The 18,754-nt window shown below is 39.5% G+C and overlaps 1 long non-coding RNA gene across 2 annotated transcripts; it reads left to right on the top strand.

The window, feature by feature from the left end:
- Window positions 1-2,546: 2,546 nt before the first annotated feature.
- Window positions 2,547-14,492, top strand: LOC147371395 (uncharacterized). Of its 2 annotated transcripts, XR_015163538.1 has the most exons (5): window positions 2,547-2,707; window positions 7,251-7,453; window positions 7,775-8,341; window positions 11,208-11,321; window positions 14,181-14,492. It is a non-coding gene; the product is annotated as an uncharacterized LOC147371395 (long non-coding RNA). The 2 variants fall into 2 exon arrangements; XR_015163539.1 differs by lacking the exon at window positions 11,208-11,321.
- Window positions 14,493-18,754: the final 4,262 nt, after the last annotated feature.

Raw genomic sequence — 18,754 nt, 5'->3', positions numbered from 1 at the left:
AATCTATAAATGTTCATTGTTATTATCATCACATTTCTGCCCATTTGACTTTTTCCATTTCAATAAATTTCCTCTCAGTCTCTTTGTAAAGAAACCAAAATCACTGTTAGCTCTTCCCATCAAGCATCCATTAATAATGCAGATAGACAGGTTCATGTTTTATTGCCAGAGGCCCAAATTAGCCGTAACCATCTTATCCAAAAGAAAGGATAAAAGTCAGCAGGTTCAACTTTTTCCAAACTTCAGCTTGTAGCCTAGAGCATCTTGGATCCTCAGCTGCTTCAGAACAAACCAAGGTTTAGCTGATTTAAAAAGAAAAAAAAAAATATATATATATATATATATGCACACACATATAAAACCTACTCTCATTCAATATTTAAGGAAAGTAAAAAATGTATTCTGAAGTGGATTGTTGTGCTACTCTTGATTTATAAATGTACTGGAATACAAAATGTAAAAATATTTATAAGCTGATTTCATGTTTCCTAAGCTTCAGCAATATGTGAACCGTGAATTTCCCGATGTTCAAGCTGGTTTAAAAAAGGCAGAGGAACCAGAGATCAAATTGCCAACATCCACTGGATCATCGAAAAAGCAAGAGAGTTCCAGAAAAATATCTATTTCTGCTTTATTGACTATGCCAAAGCCTTTGACTGTGTGGATCACAATAAACTGTGGAAAATTCTGAAAGAGATGGGAATACCAGACCACCTGATCTGCCTCTTGAGAAATTTGTATGCAGGTCAGGAAGCAACAGTTAGAACTGGACATGGAACAACAGACTGGTTCCAAATAGGAAAAGGAGTGCATCAAGGCTGTATATTGTCTCCCTGCTTATTTAACTTATATGCAGAGTACATCATGAGAAATGCTGGACTGGAAGAAACACAATCTGGAATCAAGATTGCTGGGAGAAATATCAATAACCTCAGATACGCAGATGATACCACCCTTATGGCAGAAAGTAAAGAGGAACTAAAAAGCCTCTTGATGAAGGTGAAAGTGGAGAGTGAAAAAGTTGGCTTAAAGCTCAACATTCAGAAAATGAAGATCGTGGCATCTGGTCCCATCACTGAGACTTTATTTTTTGGGGCTCCAAAATCACTGTAGATGGTGACTGCAGCCATGAAATTAAAAGATGCTTGCTTCTTGGAAGGAAAGTTATGACCAATCTAGATAGCATATTCAAAAGCAGAGACATTACTTTGCCCACAAAGGTCCATCTAGTCAAGGCTATGGTTTTTCCAGTGGTCATGTATGGATGTGAGAGTTGGACTGTGAAGAAAGCTGAGTGCTGAAGAATTGATGCTTTTGAACTGTGGTGTTGGAGAAGACTCTTGAGAGTCCCTTGGACTGCAAGGAGATCCAACCAGTCCATTCTGAAGGAGATTAGCCCTGGGATTTCTTTGGAAGGAATGATGCTAAAGCTGAAACTCCAGTACTTTGGCCACCTCATTCGAAAAGTTGACTCATTGGAAAAGACTCTGATTCTGGGAGGGATTGGGGGCAGGAGGAGAAGGGGACAACAGAGGATGAGATGGCTGGATGGCATCACCAACTCGATGGACGTGAGTCTGAGTGAACTCTGGGAGTTGGTGATGGACAGGGAGGTCTGGCGTGCTGCAATTCATGGGGTTGCAAAGAGTCGGACATGATTGAGCAACTGATCTGAACTAACTGAATGCTCATGTAAGTATATACTATGTATATACATTTGACAACAAATCACTTGTATATCATAGTAAGATAAATATAATGGAATTTCTAAAATACAATTAATTTAAAACACATATTTGGCAAAACTTAAAGTTCAGGTAGGACTGTGAGCAGAGAGATGACATTCTCAGTTAGGAATGATTGATCTTTTATATTGACTCCAAATCTCATTCTTCGATTTTGATTCAATCATCATTTTCTCATCTTTTCTTTGCATCTTGTTCTGATGTATTTTCATTTATTTATCTTTCAGTAAAATTTAACTTGCCTCCTCACAATCATCAGAAGATGTCATTTGGTTATCTGCTCAACTGAAAACAATTCTTTTTTCTCTGGAAACTGGTCTTTCATTTATGTAGATACTTTACACAGGAGCTATGATTTTCACGTGCAAACCCATTCTCCTGATGAAGGTCAGCTGGACCCTGGGTAGCACTTGCTTTAAGCTGAATCAATCATATCATCACAGAGTTTTAGAACTTGGAACAAGAAATAATCTCTGAATGGTAGATAAATAATAATATGTTGACATGTTAAAAGAGTTAAACTCAGGAGCACTAGGAAACCCATAGGAACAGAAGGGCAGAGAAAGCCAGGTAGCGGAGAACAATGAAGCTGAAATAATGGCTTCATTGAAAATATATGGGCATGAGTTCCTGGCAACTTTTTAAGACATAGTTTGTTTCCTTGATAACAAGGTTCATTCTTATTCTAACTATGATGTATTTATTTACTCATTTAATAACTCATTCATGACACATTTTTTTGAGTGTCTACCAGACATTGTGTTAAGCATTTTGCATAGTGAGATAAGGTTATCTCAGTGAGTTTTAGAAGTCTAAATCACAACCAATCAACCAAATAGCAAAGCAATGGGCAACACTTAATATACTTTGACAACATCTCAGGGAATTTTGGAGACTTGATTCTGGCTATCACGCAGACCTTCAAGTGAAATCCTAATCGTATTATGACTACTGTCAGCCAGGTGAGCTTAAAAAAAAGTTTCTGTTTATAAAACTCAGAGCTCTCTTCTAAGACTGCACTGGCAAGCAGATGATAATCTCTGGCCCTTATTATGACCTATTTAAGGTTTCACATAGTCACCTGAGAATTTTGATGTGAGAAAGAATAGTCATAAGTAGCACAACTATGATTTTTAGTTTTCACTTATGAATTACAATGACTAGGGCTGTAATGTTAATGGCACCTAATGACTAATGGCAAGAGAAAATTAAATCTTCTGACCTACAGCTTCCTAACATTCTACATCTATTTAGCATAATGGTGTGAGTCCATAAATATTTGTCTCTAGGGAAAATATTTGTAGGTTATTCTAAATGTAAGTAAGATGTGGAGAAATTATAATTTGTTCTTCAAGTAGTCAACTTTGCAAGAGAAAGGAACGTGCTTGCTTCGGTTGTAGGTGCTGCCGTTTGTCAGGGGGCTGCTGCTGCTTTTTTTCTCTGAGGAAGCAGACTTGTTTATATTAGATCAAGGCATTAAACTTTTACTGAATTTCTCATACTAAATACTCACTGGTGTGATGTGGGTTATTGTTAGAGGAAAGACATAGGTCGTTTCATGGTCATCTGTGTTCCCTGAGTTCATGTTCTTACCACCCATTTAGATTTTTTTAATCCACTGCATGTCTGGCTGACAACATTGCCTATCAAAATTGCTCAAATCTTGTTTTCTCAAAGGAATTGGGCTATACTGTTGAATCCCATATCCCTCCTCCATCTAAATCTCACTTAGAATTAAGTTCTAATTCCTCTTCATACCTGTAAGACTATATCTGATCTTGGCTCAGTCCTTCTTTCAGTCTTACTTTTCCCCATGTTTCCCCTTGGCCTCAAATAGGTGCTAAAACTTGATTAGAGGAAAAGTATTTGTATTAGTTTGTTGGAGCTGCCAGAACAAAATACCACAGACTAAGAGGCTTCAGCAGCAGAAATGTATTTTCTCTTGGTTTTGAGGGCGAGCAATCTGAGATGGAGGTTTGGGCAGGGTTTCCTCTGAGGCCTCTCTCTGTGACTTGTAGATGGCCAACTCCTCTCTAGGATTTCTCATGGTCTTCCTTCTGTGCACGTCTGTTGTCTTGCTGTATCTCCTTTTCTTTTAGGACACCTTGGATTAGGCATGTGTATGTACTAAGTCACTTCAGTCTTGTCCGACTCTTTGTGACCCTATGGACCATAGGCCACCAGGCCCCTCTGTTCATGGGATTCTCCAGGCAAGAATACTGGAGTGGATTAGCCATGCCCTCCTCCAGGGGATCTTCCTGATCCAGGGATTGAACCCATGACTCTTATGTCTCCTGCATTGGCAGGTGGGTTCTTTACCACTAGTGCCTCCTGGGAAGCCCGTTGGATTAGAACCCACTTGAATAAACTCACTGTACCTTAATTACCTCTTTAAAGATCTTATCTCCAAATACAATCACATTCTGAGGTACTGGGGAATAGGACTTCAACACACAAATTTGGGGAGAATATAACTAAAGTCCATAACAAAAATGCTCTTTAGCCATTGATGAATATGCTGTGGGAAGTTTGGACAGGCCACACTAGTCATAAGGTACTTGGGAAGAGGTAACAGAGGAAGTACAATGACTCACAGAAGCTTTGGGTGTGACAGAATCTTGAGCACTTGTGCTCTTGGCTGCATAGACTCGAATGGGAAGTTTCATGATTATTTTTTCCAGAAGATGGCCTTTGGGGAGTCAAAGTGGGAGAGGAGCCTAACAGAGGAGGACAGATCAGTATATAAGATCAGCAGGCTGCCAGCACAGCCCCGAATCTCTTTAGAAAGTTGAAACTCACTTCAGGGGTTTTGGAAGGAAACCGCCTCTCATGTTCTAATCAGAAAGCAGGCCTTGTGAAAAATGATGGTGTAAGAAAATCCTTTCACTTCCATTTATCATAAACTATTCAATGAAATGACTATGCAAATAGCGAGCAACATGATGGATTAGGATAATATTATTAAGGAATTTAGAAACTTTTTTAGGTAGTTCCTGGGAAATGTTTTTGATTAAATAAATGCCACATTGTCTAGTTCAGGCAAAGATCCACAGGATTTATCATAGTATTGAAAGGAAAATAAAAAATGGAGAATTTAATGTTCTGAAAGATTTAATGAGGCTGCCCCAACTACCAATAGTAGCTCATTTTTAAGTTAACTATTTGCTCGTGTGGGAAAGCAATGAGCAAAAACAAATATAAACAAAACAATGAGTTTTTAGAACAAAACAACAGCAAGATAATGGCTTCTCTCAGGGCAGTGACTAAAATGTCCTTATTTAAAGAGCAGGAAACTGTGAGGACTTACTGCTTAAAGCTGGAACCTAGCTTTATTTATATTGTTCATGGAGAAGTTTGAAAAGTTCATTGGGATTGATGTTTTCTCTGAAAAAACAAACAAACAAAAAGCAGCAGCAGATCAAAGACATTTCCTATATCTTCAGAGTGGCTGATTCATACATATTAGGACGAGGGACATAAGTGAATTTTCCAATTTCTATGGACACAAGTTTGCTATGATTCCACTATGGAACTTTCTTCCTTTCTTGCCTTATACCCTATGTCCTAGCTTGAGCCATGTTTGGATTAAGAGATATTTGATGAAATATATCCCAAAGAGTTAATTGTGGGTTATTGAGTCTTTCCTCTAAAGATTCTCTCTTATCCAACTGAGAGTGTTGGTTATGACACAGGGTTCATGAGGCAGGGATCTGAGCTCTTGAGGCTGGGACTACTACAGGAGAAATTGTATAATTTTGCCTGAAAACTGTCAATAGTGATGCCAAAAGCTCAGCCTCTCTGCACCCGTGCCAAGTTGAATTTCAGAGACAGAGTTTTGGATGAAACAGAAAAGATGATCATCATTTGTTTTCCAGACAAAGGGTGACACAGTAGGCTCCTGCCTTCAAAAACTATGGGTCCCAACCCAGAAGGATCTGGAGAGGAGTTTTATAGCAATAGTTCAAGGTGAGGTGCTGATAAAACTAGGGTGTGTGCAGAGCCTGCACTCCCTTAATCTCCTCTCAGGCGGTCCTCTCCTAATCTCCAGGAGTCTCTCTGTTCTCTAATCTTGCCTCTGGTGGTTTCCTGGCTGCTCCTCCCTTGATTAACAACTGTTTGAAGATGCACTTTGGAGCTCAGGGAAGGTCAGGGTGGCTGGAGTCTTGCTTGTATGAAATGCGGGACGAAAGGGCTTTTGTGCCCAGGAGCCCTACAGGGTACTTATTGGTTTCAGTAGTAAACTCTGGTTCCCCAAATTCTTTGAGGGAAAAGTAGAACAACTATGATTTCTGAGCTGTGCAACAATGTTGTGTGGATGTCTGGAGAGGTCCTTTTACTTTTAGTATGAGAACTTGAATTCAAATTCTTCACTGTATAAGGGGTTGAGATACAAACATTTCTGAGAGAAAAAATGGCTTCTTAAAAATATCCATAATAACTAGGTATGCCCTGGGATTTGTTGGCAGAACAACTAAAACGTAAGACTTGTGCATTAATTCCTGAGGGAGTTTGATTAATTTTAGACGGTTTTCTAGATTTAAACATATGGGGATGATTTTAAAAATTACATCTGACCTAATTTATGCTGAGCTATAAAAAGAGTAATATAGGATCTTATAATATTCTATTAAGGCATTTACATCTACTGTTGAGCCTACATATTGATGAATTTGATGGGCTGATGAGTTATGATGCAAACCATTAGGGCAATTAAACTTTCTAGAGACAAGGTTCTAAGAAATTATTTACTTACAATCAGGCAACATAAAATCTATTTTTCTAATATTGGACTAACATGAACTAGTGTCATTAATAATGGTAATTTTCAAGCAGTGTATACCCCAGAGTAGAAAAGTATATCTTCTGATTTTCTAATTTTAATAAAAAGTTTATGCTTAATTCTAGTATCTATGTTATTCATTGCCATGCATCCTAGACAAGCAAATAAAATCTCGTTATTAACACATCCTCCAACTGGCACCTCAATGACCTTTGGGACCTTTGGCAAGTCATTCATCCTCTCTGCTACTCAGTGTCTTTATCTTTCTGATAAGTTTCAAAATAGACTTTGTTTTGGTTAGTCTGGGGATGGCCCAAGTGTTTCTATGCTTTCAAAGCTCCTCGGGTGTTTCTATCATGCAGTGTAGGTTGAGTACCACCCACCTGCATAATGTTCATTTTCTAGCTCACTTATTTTCTGATCCAACAGTGGTTCTTATATAATGGTAGATCATCCACCTTTACAACCGGAGATAAAATTTGCAGAGTTTTGTCTTGGTGAGAGTTTGGAAGTGAGGGTTGGAATTTCACCCTGCTTTCTGTATCAGTCTCAGTAAAAGCTTGCATGTGACTTTGGTAGAGGGGATTATGGTAGAGGGGTCTGTGAAGGAATGGAGCAGGGATGAGAGAGTTGAACTGAGACAATTCTATGAATTCCAGGGAGTAAAAAATCACTGAAATAAAGTACCAGGATTGGTGTTGAATGGTCAACGTTGCACTTTTCAGGTATGATGACACTTACCTAGGAGAATCTGCAAATTCTGGGATTTTGCAGAAAAGAAGTAAACTAAAATATCTGAGTATATTCATTGATATTAGTGAATAGTGGAATCACACAGGCCTATGGATACAAAGGAAATACACAGTGGAGTAAGAAAAGAAACTAAGAGTCCCCCATCTCTACAAACTCAACCTGCTGCTTTCCACAGGTAGGCACTGCTTACATTTTGTTGTGAATCCTAGCCAATGTTTTCTTGGCATTAACAATTCTGTAAAATATTCATGAAACCTATCCACTGATAATGCTTTTAAAAATAAGATTAGAATCATCATATTATGCTATTCTGTGATCTTTTCCCTTTGCCCATCCCCCATCTAATATATTGAAAAGATATGTAATATATTGAAAAGATATGTAATATATGCTGAACCATGTTGTAGCTCATTCTGTTAGGGGAAGCACACTGATTGAAACTGCCCACCCTGGCCAGGCACCATAGTAACTATTTGCATGAGTTGTTTTATGACAGGAGATCCTGGTAAGGAATACAGAACTAATAAGCCACCACCAACCAGCAGAGTTCGCGAAAGGTCGAAAGAAGACACCGCATGTCCGTCCACTTCCCAGAATCCCTCTCGCTAGCATCCATCTTGGCTGAGCGATGCGTGCACCACCAGGAAAGATTCTGAATTAGAGTGATTGGCCAAAGACCACCCAGAAACTAATCCCATCACCATAAAACCTGAGACTGCAAGCCACACGGCAGAGCATTTCTCCTGGGTTCCCTTGCCCTACTGCTCTCCACCCGGGTGCCCTTTCCCAATAAAATCTCTTGCTTTGTCAGCAGATGCTTCTCCTCAGACAATTTCTGAGTGTTAGACAAGAGCCCAGTTTCAGGCCCTGGAAGGGATCCCTGTTCCTGCAACAAACGGCGACTCTGGTGGGACTCTTCTTTGCTGAGACTGACATCCTGACCACTCAGGGTACTCAGGGGCCAGCTTGCCTGCCAATGGACCAGACTCAGCGGCCGCAACTAGGACCCTTTTGTCCCTGGTCTCCTCCTGATGTGGACAGCTGGCCAGAGTGCCCCGACTGGGTAAGGAACAAGAGACTTTATTGACCTCTCTCCCCTTCCCTCTCTCTTTCCTCTCCTTAACCCTTCCTATCCTTCCCCGTTTTTCTAGCCCCCCAGTCCTGGATGCAGGAATCTGGTCAAAGAGCCTCAGCCTGAGCTGAGGGTTGGAGACTGATCACCTCCTTTTCTGGTCTGGTCTGATTTCTGGTAGGGCCAAGTTCCAGTCCTCCTTTCTCTGGAGGCTCAGGGCAAAGTTCCATAATGCCTAGGTATCTGGAGGTGGCAGGAGATGTCTGTAAGGCCACCCCTTTTGCCCCCCTCTCCTGCCTCCTCCCCCTTCTTCTTTCAACCTGGCTTCCTTTCCTCCTTTTGAAATCTTTGAAGCTGTTAGTTCTTGTATTTAAAGGAGTGTATGATGAGGACTGCTGGGTTTATATGTGTGTGTTTTAACTCTGTGTTCTGTGTTGTGATTTTTCATGGCCATTTTGCTTTGTCTGGCCACCATTTGGTTTAGACCTGCCACCATTTTGTTAGAACTAGATTTTCTTTCCCTGTGTCTTGAGACCAGGGCTCTCAGGAATACTTATCTAGACCATCTCTAACTCCTGACACTGAGGAAAAATGGGAAAAAGCCTTTAAAAGCTTTATTTATTCCAACTGTTTTTTATAAACTAGTACTAAACTTAGAAAATGAAGCTATATCTTGCATTGTGTCTGTCGAAATATGTCTTGGTATGTCTTTGTCTCTGGGTAATATTTTTGAGGTTAATTTGTAAATGAGCTCTATTTATTTGGCTTAAAAAAAGGTAAGCTTTACAAATCAAATAATTCTAAATTAAATAATAAATTCCAGGTTCATGTGAACTGGGAAATATTCAGTATTAAATACCTGATATTAATGCTTGTTTGTTGACCTATCTAATAAAGACATGTCTTAGAGTAATTAACATTAAGTAGAATATTTTCATTGTACCTAGGTTTAATATAAGTTAAATATTATATCTGTTACAAGTTTGTCAACAAGGAAATTACCTCGAGTGAAGAAACTTCTAAAAATGTAAATGAGATATGAGCTTTTATATAAACTCTATTAAGAATAATTATTCTTTAGGAATATCTGTCTAAAATAGTCTCTACAGATTGGCATAACTTAAATTTCTAAGGGTTGTGCCAAGTGTGCTAAGTGTTGGAAGTCTATTGAATTGTTAGGTCATTTCCAAATAAAATAAGATTTTGAAACATTTACTACTAAACAATAATTTCCTTTTACAGAGAAACTAAAGAGATTTGGGACTATAAATGAATAATGTTTGGTGCCATCCTAAAATGTTCTAAGAAAACAAGAGTTTTAGAAATTATCACTGGTATTTATGCTCACCAATCTATAAAATGCTAATATAAAGTTGTTCTTGGTTGCTAAAGGAATGTAGGAAGTGTGTTTTCAGTAAAAAAAGAAAAAGGTATGAAAAAATGCTAAAAAAAGTTATGCATGATCAGGATTTTCTAAAATTGGATTACAATTAGTTAGATAAGTGGATTTCATTAGAAATGACACAGCCATAAGAAAACTGGTTAGAGTCAACTGGGTCCAAGATGGCAGAGCTGACTTTTACTAGACCTTGAGCCTTGGTATTTAGGCCTATTGTGATAGATCAACAAGCTAAATGATACACCCATCAGCATTGACTAAATCTGACCCAATGTTCTAAACTCTTTTAATTGATCTTTTTGATAAAACTTCCTAAATAGAATTCTTTTGAAGTTCTTTTGACCTCTAGCTAACTTTGGGGTGCTTCAGAGGGCCCCTGAAACATCCCAAAGAGAGATATTAAACTGTGTTTATTTGGTTGGTTAAATTACATGAAAAAGATTATCAAATGAGTAATAAATCTGCTCGTGTTATAATGTATGGTAAATTACTAATACAGATATCCTAGAAATTATATGGAGTTCTTAACATTCTGATATGTCCTGGTATTCTAATGGAAAACCTGATGACTTCACAAAAGTTAACAAAAGGACTGAATGAACCAGCGAATATGCTTATAACTTTTACAGTTTCTATCTGAAAAATTACGGGTTTGAATCTTATGTTTTCAGTGAGTAGGGAAAACCTTCCTCTCAAACTAATTATGACAATACTTTGGTAAAATTAAACATTATAAACAAAACAATTATATTTTCTATCTGACTCCTCCAAAAATTGGAAATTCTTAGGTTTCCAGTAAGTTTATCAAATAAGTTAGGAAGGTTATCTCACGGGTACAAAAGTCTCAAGAAATTTTTGAGACCTTAAAAAGGGAAGAATTCACCTAGATTTGTTAGGCAAAATCTGTGATAAGCCTTTGGTGTGAGTTTCCCAGCCCTGTTTTATTTTAAAAGTTCAGTCTGAGATTCTATAAATGTTTCAGCAAAATAAAAAGTCTGTAATCAATTATGGTTATATAAATCATCAGACCAAAATTAGTGAGAACAGACCTATTTTGCAAACAAACTAGGCTTAATTTGGTTATATTTGATAAAAATGAGGGTAACTTTAGGGAGAAAAAGACATTTCAAAAAAATGTTGAATCCCAGTTTGTTAATGGAGGTCTGCATCTGTAGGACTCATCTCTTAGATAGTTCTTTGCTGTTACGTGATATTAATGTAAATTTAACTGAATTCTTAAAGAACACCCTAAGTTTGTTTCTGAAGCTTATCTCAGTAGTCTATCTTTGGATGAATATCAGATGCCTCATGACCTGCAACCAGGACTGAAAAAAGACATAATTTAAGGGACTGTCTCCAACCTGGATGGAAGGACTTTTTTATCAGGTACTCTTAACTAGCTCATGCACAATGAAACTGAAGGGAAATTAACTCTTAGATTAATTCCCACTTCCAAAGGCCCCTACACTGGATTGGTCTATAGAGAAGACAGCTAACCTGATCTTACCTTAAAATGATGCTCAAGCAGGAGAAACTACACTACACCAGGATGAGAAGACGACAACATCAGAGGTAGACAGCTTGCCCAAGATGCTGGACCTGGTTCATATGATCATTTATGTTTTCTTGACTTCTTAGACCTTTGCATATAAATCAAATGCTTTTCTATCATAGGCCTGATTCTTTGCTAGTTTTAGAAATCAATTCAATTGTTGGGTTTGTGGCCAATTACCTGTGTCTAGTTCTGGGTTACCTTGGTAAATTTCTCGACTACAAGACTCTAACTGGTTGGCCCTGAGAAAATTTAATTAAAAAAAAATTATAGTCATATTCAGGTCACTGTGATATTACTAGATGGGATCACCACACCAGGCCAATTAATAATGCCTTCTCTGACTCTGGCCATAAATTTGAGCTTTTTTCTATTACTCAAGCTCAATCAGAGCAACAAGAAATGTTTCAGCAAAGGAGGAAAGAATCTCCCACAATTATGGGATGGATTTATATAGATAACACCAGGCTATGGTAATTTAGGCTTAAAGTTAAATCATACTAAGGACAATCAATCTGGGAGAAGGCGATGGCACCCCACTCCAGTACTCTTGCCTGGAAAATCCCATGGACGGAGGAGCCTGGTAGGCTGCAGTCCATGGGATCGCTAAGAGTCTGATATGACTGAGCGACTTGACTTTCACTTTTCACTTTCATGCACTGGAGAAGGAAATGGCAACCCCCTCCAGTGTTCTTTCCTGGAGAATCCCAGGGACGGGGGAGCCTGGTGGGCTGCCGTCTATGGGGTCGCACAGAGTCGGACACGACTGAAGCAACTTAGCAGCAGCAGCAGCGAGGACAATCAATCTAATAACACTAGAAAACTGGGCTATGTGCCTTATAGACGGTGCCAATATATAACTTCCCTGGAAGATAAAGAGTCTACAGAGCAGACTAGGTCAGATGACCTGAGATATACTGGGCTACATTTAATGGAAGCTCTTAACTTAAGTCTTACTTGTGACTTTACTAATACTGCTGGCGATGTTATTTGTATTTCACCTGTTTTACAAAATTGTTGTTTATTACACTGTCAAATGTGTGTCTGAGGCCTCTAATAGAATAATATATAGTTCCATATGAGATCAATGATGGTAACAGTGTAACTCTAGATATGGGAAGAAGCAACAAGAGGGAATATTTTCCTGGACCAAGAGGCTAGTAAGACAGGTGGTCCAGAGAATTTTGGATACTGTTTTATGGCCTAGTCTACTAACAGCACATTGAGTGGCCTGTCAACAAAGTCTTTGCCAAACCTGCGAATGGACATTCTCAGCACCATGGGATAAAATGGTCATGAAATGCCCCCCTCAAAATCATGGTCAAGTTTATGAGCAAAAAGGGGCTCTGCCAACTGAAGACAGACACTTGCCATCTACATCTACAAAGATTAAATCATGGCCGCTGCAACTGCTGACTTTCAATGCCCCTGAAAGGAATTTAGGGTGAAAATCAGGAATGAGACACTCTGTGCTCTGGGAAAAACTGGCAGAACAGACCTTCAGATAGTTAGATCTTTTCAGAAGAAGATTTTCTGAGTCCCAGTTCTTGCATCTTCTCATACCTAGAGAAACACTGATGTCATTAACGGTGAAATCTGCTTTGGCTATTAAGGAAAAGTTTAGAATTAAAAATCAAAATAGAGTAGCTATGGTTCAGATATCCTGAGAAATAACTAGGCGATGCTATGGGTGTGCTTTCAGATTAGACCTTGTATTGCTAAACACTTGAGTTTTCTGAGTCGTGTCAGGCTTGGATGCCACCATTCTCAAAACAATGTCTGCTTACTTTTTATAAAACTAGGCAACTGACTACCTGGCTACAAGTCTCCCCGAAGTGCCAGGTCCAGACTGGGTTTCAGGCCTATTCTTCTAAAAAGAAATGAGATTTATTTTGTCTACTAAATTCCGGTTATCACTCCTCCAACTACTTCTAATTGGGTCTGTTACAGCAAAACGGCAGACCAAGGGATTGAGATTCTAACCATATAAGACTCAGATCTAGAACTTGGAACTCAGAAATACTTCCAATTCAGTGTCTGTCCTCCAAGCTGAGGCAGTCCAATGCTCCATTTTGATAGGACGTTATCACAGTCATAGTTGCCCTGTTCCCTAAATTAAAACTGAGTAGAACTCTGTGGGGCTCTGGAGTAGAGATCTGTTCTGTGTTCTCCATTGCTTGTCTGTAGGATATAGGCTTCATTCCGCCTCCTTGACCTTCCCTGAGTTCCAAAGGGTGGATTCAAACGATTGCTAAGCAGGGAAGGGAGGGTATACAGAAACAGGAGAAACAATCAAAGGTTGGTACAGCCTCCAGACAGGGTCCTGGTTCCTACTCAAAGAAATATGCATAACAATGTCTTTGAGTTCTTCTACAGAAGTGGAGCCCCCACCCAGGTGGAGGATGGTAACTTCAGACTGAACACAAGATTCCTGGAGCACAGCTCTGTTGCCTCATCACCAACAAATCAAAAAGGGTCACAAACCCTGCAGCCCTCACCCCAAATGTTGCCTTCTGTTTCCGGGGACCAGAGATGACCATCCTGTTAGGTCTCCGGTTTGGCCCCTGTCTATTTCATCTCTGAGAGGGGCCAACAGTTTTAAACTAAATTGCTGTTATTACAAGGGTGAATACTGGTTTCAGGCAAAAAATACCTTGACTTAGATCAGGTAGAGAGAGACTTCTGCTCTGTGAGGCAGGCCTACGCCCATGCACAGCAGGAAGAAGTTACAGAAGAAAGAGCCCTCCACCTCAATTCCCAAGAAGTATGTTGAGTATGAAGTCTCTCAGAGGGGAGTTGTTAGGGGAAGCACACTGATTGAAACTGCCCACCCTGGCCAGGCACCATAGTAACCATTTGCATGAGTTGTTTTATGACAGGAGATCCTGATAAGGAATACTAATAAGCCACCACCAACCGGAAGAGTTCGGGAAAGGTCAAAAGGAGACACCGCATGTCTGTCCACTTCCCAGAATCCCTCTCACTAGCATCCATCTTGGCTGAGCGATGCGTGTGCCACCAGGGAAGACTCTGAATTAGAATGATTGGCCAAAGACCACCCGGAAACTAATCCCATCACCTCTGAGACTGTGAGCCATGCGGCACGGCAGTTCTCCTGGGTTCCCTTTCTGTTCTCCTCCTGCTCTCCACCTGGGTGCCCTTTCCCAATAAAATCTCTTGCTTTGTCAGCAGATGTGTCTCCTTGGACAATTCATTTCTGAGTGTTAGACAAGAGCCCAGTTTCGGGCCCTGGAAGGGGTCCCCCTTCGTGCAACAATTCCTTTAAATGCTGTGCAGAATTTTTGGTGAAGGCAGTGGGGGGAATAACATAATGCTTCTAGTTCTTTCATGGTGAATGTTTTAATCATTTCTAGTTCTTTGCACCCATGAAATATTCAGTAGTGAATATTGTTCATTTGTATGATCAATCCCAGGGCAAATTAATATTTCTGTAGACTAAATCCAGTGATGTAGAATTCTTGGGAGAAATGGATTTATTTAGAGTGTAGGTAAATTTCCAAATTGTCATTCCAAACTGTGATATTATTAGATAAGGCCATCAAGACTTTATGGAGTTTCTGTTTTGTCACAGCTATACCAGTCTGGAGAATTATCAATGTTCTGGATCTTCACCATTTTGATAGGGGAATTGTTACTTTGCAACTTCAGTTTGCATTTCTTTAATTATCAGTGTAAGGGTTTTTAAATAGGAACATTTACAAAGAGACTCCCACTCACCTACCAACAACAACAAAAAAGATGATGTAAGTTTTCTAGTTAGATGGTAATGAAAGAAAACAACTGAAAGGATATATTGGAGGAATTTAGGCAGAATGCAGCCATTAATTTGCATTTTCTAATCAGAAATGCATTTATTTTTCTCTTTGTCCTCTGTGGCTCTCTAATTTGAATATTCAGCAGGAGAAGAAGGCTGACTGAATACTTAGCTTTAACAACAATAGTTAAACATATTCCTTTTCTTACGATTCTGCTGCAGCTTTCTAAAGGTGAAACATTTCAAACAAAGTAAATCTTAATTTTGAATTCAGATGGCTCGCTGCTGAAGTCATTACCAACACAGCAGAAATGAGAAACTTTAGAATGTCTTACCTCTATAGTCAAATGGGCATTTTTAAAGAATATTAGCATGATGTGGGCCCCGGGCATCAGTTCCATTGTCTCTTTTCCAGCCTTGTCAAAGCCAAGGTGAATGGCTACCCTGTACAGAAAATGGCCCTCCACATGAACTTCCTGGGCTGGCTGGCAGGCACCATGTTTTCCAAAATGATTTGTCCTGGAATATTTGCTCTCTCTCCAGGCTCTCATTTTCCCATTTTCCTGTCCTCCTCTCTCTTATCCTTCTAAGTTTCTCACTAGCATAACACCCCCTCCCGCTTCAGGGAGCAAGCTTCCTCAACCAGTGCAGTCACACATTTGTCTCCTAGGACTCCCATTAAGAGGAGACCCAATTCTCCTTGCACTGCAGCCTCACTCCCCACCTCTCTCTCTTCCCCCTCCTCTGTCTCAGCCTCAGGCTCTATGCAATCAGGCTCTTTCCCTTTGTCCTACATTAGTTTATCAAAAATCTGGTCCTTTTAGTCAACCGTGAATGTCTGAGAGCATGCACTTGGAACAGGCCACTGCTCTTGGAGCTGAGCCGAGTGGTATGCACGATGAATTATGAAACCTTTTCTGGACAAGTTTAGAATCTCTGGTTCTGCCAGGGCACTGGACCAATGAATGGGAACATGTGTGACAAATCAGAAAGTCTTTCTTGGGAAATGCTTGGGAGGAAGAAATCTACAATCTGCTACTGTGGCAAACTGAAGGCCTGATGAAAATCCTTCAGGGATGACCTGGAAACAAGACACTTCTTAGTTACGGTTTAAATTTAGGAACTGCTTAATATTTAGCTAATATAGTCTAGGTTTGATTTTTAAAATGCCACAACAAACTCTGTTTCTGTGTTTGGTTTTATATATTATCTCTGTGTGTGAGTTAAATTATCCACTGATACCTGTAAACATAAATATTAGTTTGATGAGATGCATTCATAAATACCACATGACCTTTTGCATGCTCTCTATCTCTAGGGACTGGCTGTGCAAGACTCAAAGTCACACTGCTAGGATGGTTTCCATTCTGGCCATCCGAACACTCTGGGTCTAGGTTTTAAACATATGTGACAAGTTCAGCCACCACGAGATTTTCTCCCCTCCGTTCTTTTTTCTTGTTATTATAAGACTAAGATCCCAGATTTGTTAAGCCAGGTATTTTCAGTATGAGACATATACTTGCACACATGAGCACTCCTCACATTTCTCAAAACTCATGAATTATTCAACTGGGCTTTTTTCCTCTATGCACTGTGTATAAGTTTCTCTTTTCTCTCTCCTACTAGAAAGGAGGAAAGAGTTCTGTCTTCCTCTTCCTCTTCTTCTTTTTCTTTTTCTTTTTTTATATTTCCTCTTTTTACTAGTACTTTTTAAAATGGAATATTTGTTAGTGTCATTTTTAAAATAGCTTGACACATACATCTACATAGAACTAGCTCTGTCCTTGTGGATCAAACCCAGGTCTCCCACATTGCAGGCAGATTCTTTTCCAGCTGAGCCACAAGGAAGGCCCAAGAATACTGGAGTTGGTAGCTTATCCCTTCTCCAGAGGATCTTCCTGACCCAGAAATCGAATCAGGCTCTCCTGTCTTGCAGGCAGATTCTTTACCACCTGAGCTATCAGGGAAGCCCTACAACCCATCAGTCACCTCTGTCTATCACTACCCTCTGTCTCCTTGATAATGGGGTAAAGACATCCTAAATGTATTGAATGTTGGCCCTCTCTTGATGGCCATTGAGAAAGAGGATAATATTACAGCCCTTGGCTTCATTCATAGTAGCTATTTCAGCTTAGTACATATTTGTTGAATTTAACTGGGCATCCTATATTTAATTTGATAACTCCAGTTGGTACCTTTTTCCATGCTTATTACTGAGTCATAATACTTGTCTGTATCCTTTAACAAACATAGAAGAAAAAAAAGTTGGACAATAAAGCCTCAGAAAATTGCGAGCTTTGTGACGCATCAATTCTATGGGCTCTGTTCCCTGTTGTACCCTCAGGGCCTCCCCCCTGGAAGTGCTTCACGAATATTTGTCAGATGAACCCAAATGTGGCAGATACTGAGCAAATTGTTTCCCATGTATGTCTCTGCTTTATCTTGGTGGTGGTGGTTTGCCAATGAGTATGGCTGTGTTGCAATTAAACTTTATACCCTGCCCTCTATATCTATGGGTTCTGCCTCTGTAGATTCAACCAACTGCATACCAAGAATATTAGGGAAAAAAAATTCAGAAAGTTCCAAAAACAAACATTGAATTTGCTTCACACTAGCAATTATTTCCATACTATTTACACTGTATTTGCAACTATTTATATAGAAATTACATTGTATTAGGTATTATTATAGGTGGAGATGATTTAAAGTATTTGGGAGGATATGCAAATATAAGGGTAATATTTTGAGAATAATCAAAATGTTCACTTAAGAAGGCTTTCTTATCTTTCTTTGCTATTCTTTGGAATTATGCATTCAGATATGCATGACTTTCCTTTTCTCCTTTGCTTTCACATCTATTCTTTTTTCAGGTGTTTGTAAGGCCTCCCTAGACAGCCATTTTATCTTTTTGCATTTCTTTTTCTTGGGGATGGTTTGATCACCACCTCCTGTACAGAGTTACAAACCTTCATACATAGTTCTTCTGGCATTCTGTCTACCAGATCTAATCCCTTGAATCTATTGGTCACTTCCACTGTACAGTGATAAGAGATTTGATTTAGGTCATACCTGAATGGCCTAGTGGTTTTCCCTACTTTCTTCAATTTAAGTCTGAATTTGGTAATAAGAAGTTCATGATCTGAGCCACAGCTTGTTTTTGCTGACTGTATAGAGTTTCTCCACATCTATGGATACAAAGAATATAAGCAATCTGATTTCAGTATTGACCACCTGGTGATGTCCATGTGTAGAGTAGTCTCTTGTGTTGTTGGAAAGTGTATTTGCTATGACCAATGAATTCTCTTGGCAAAACTCTGCTAGCCTTTGCCCTGCCTCATTTTGTACTCCAAGGCCAAGCTTGCCTGCAATTCCAGGTATCGCTTGACTTCCTAGTTTTGCATTCCAGTCCCTGATAATGAAAAGGAAATCTTTTTCTGGTGTTAGTTCTAGAAGGTCCGTCTAGTCAAGGCTATGGTTTTTCCAGTGGTCATGTATGGATGTGAGAGTTGGACTGTGAAGAAAGCTGAGCGCTGAAGAATTGATGCTTTTGAACTGTGGTGTTGGAGAAGACTCTTGAGAGTCCCTTGCACTGCAAAGAGATCCAACCAGTCCATCCTAAGGAGATCAGTCCTGGGTGTTCATTGGAGGGACTGATGATGAAGCTGAAACTCCAATCCT

The sequence above is a fragment of the Bos grunniens genome, chromosome 5, assembly GCF_055505025.1.
Source record: "Bos grunniens cultivar Pamir isolate PY7600 chromosome 5, Bosgru_T2T1.0, whole genome shotgun sequence".
NCBI lineage: Eukaryota > Metazoa > Chordata > Mammalia > Artiodactyla > Bovidae > Bos > Bos grunniens.
Note: the sequence above shows the minus strand (reverse complement) of the source record. Positions and strands in the feature narration are given on the sequence as shown.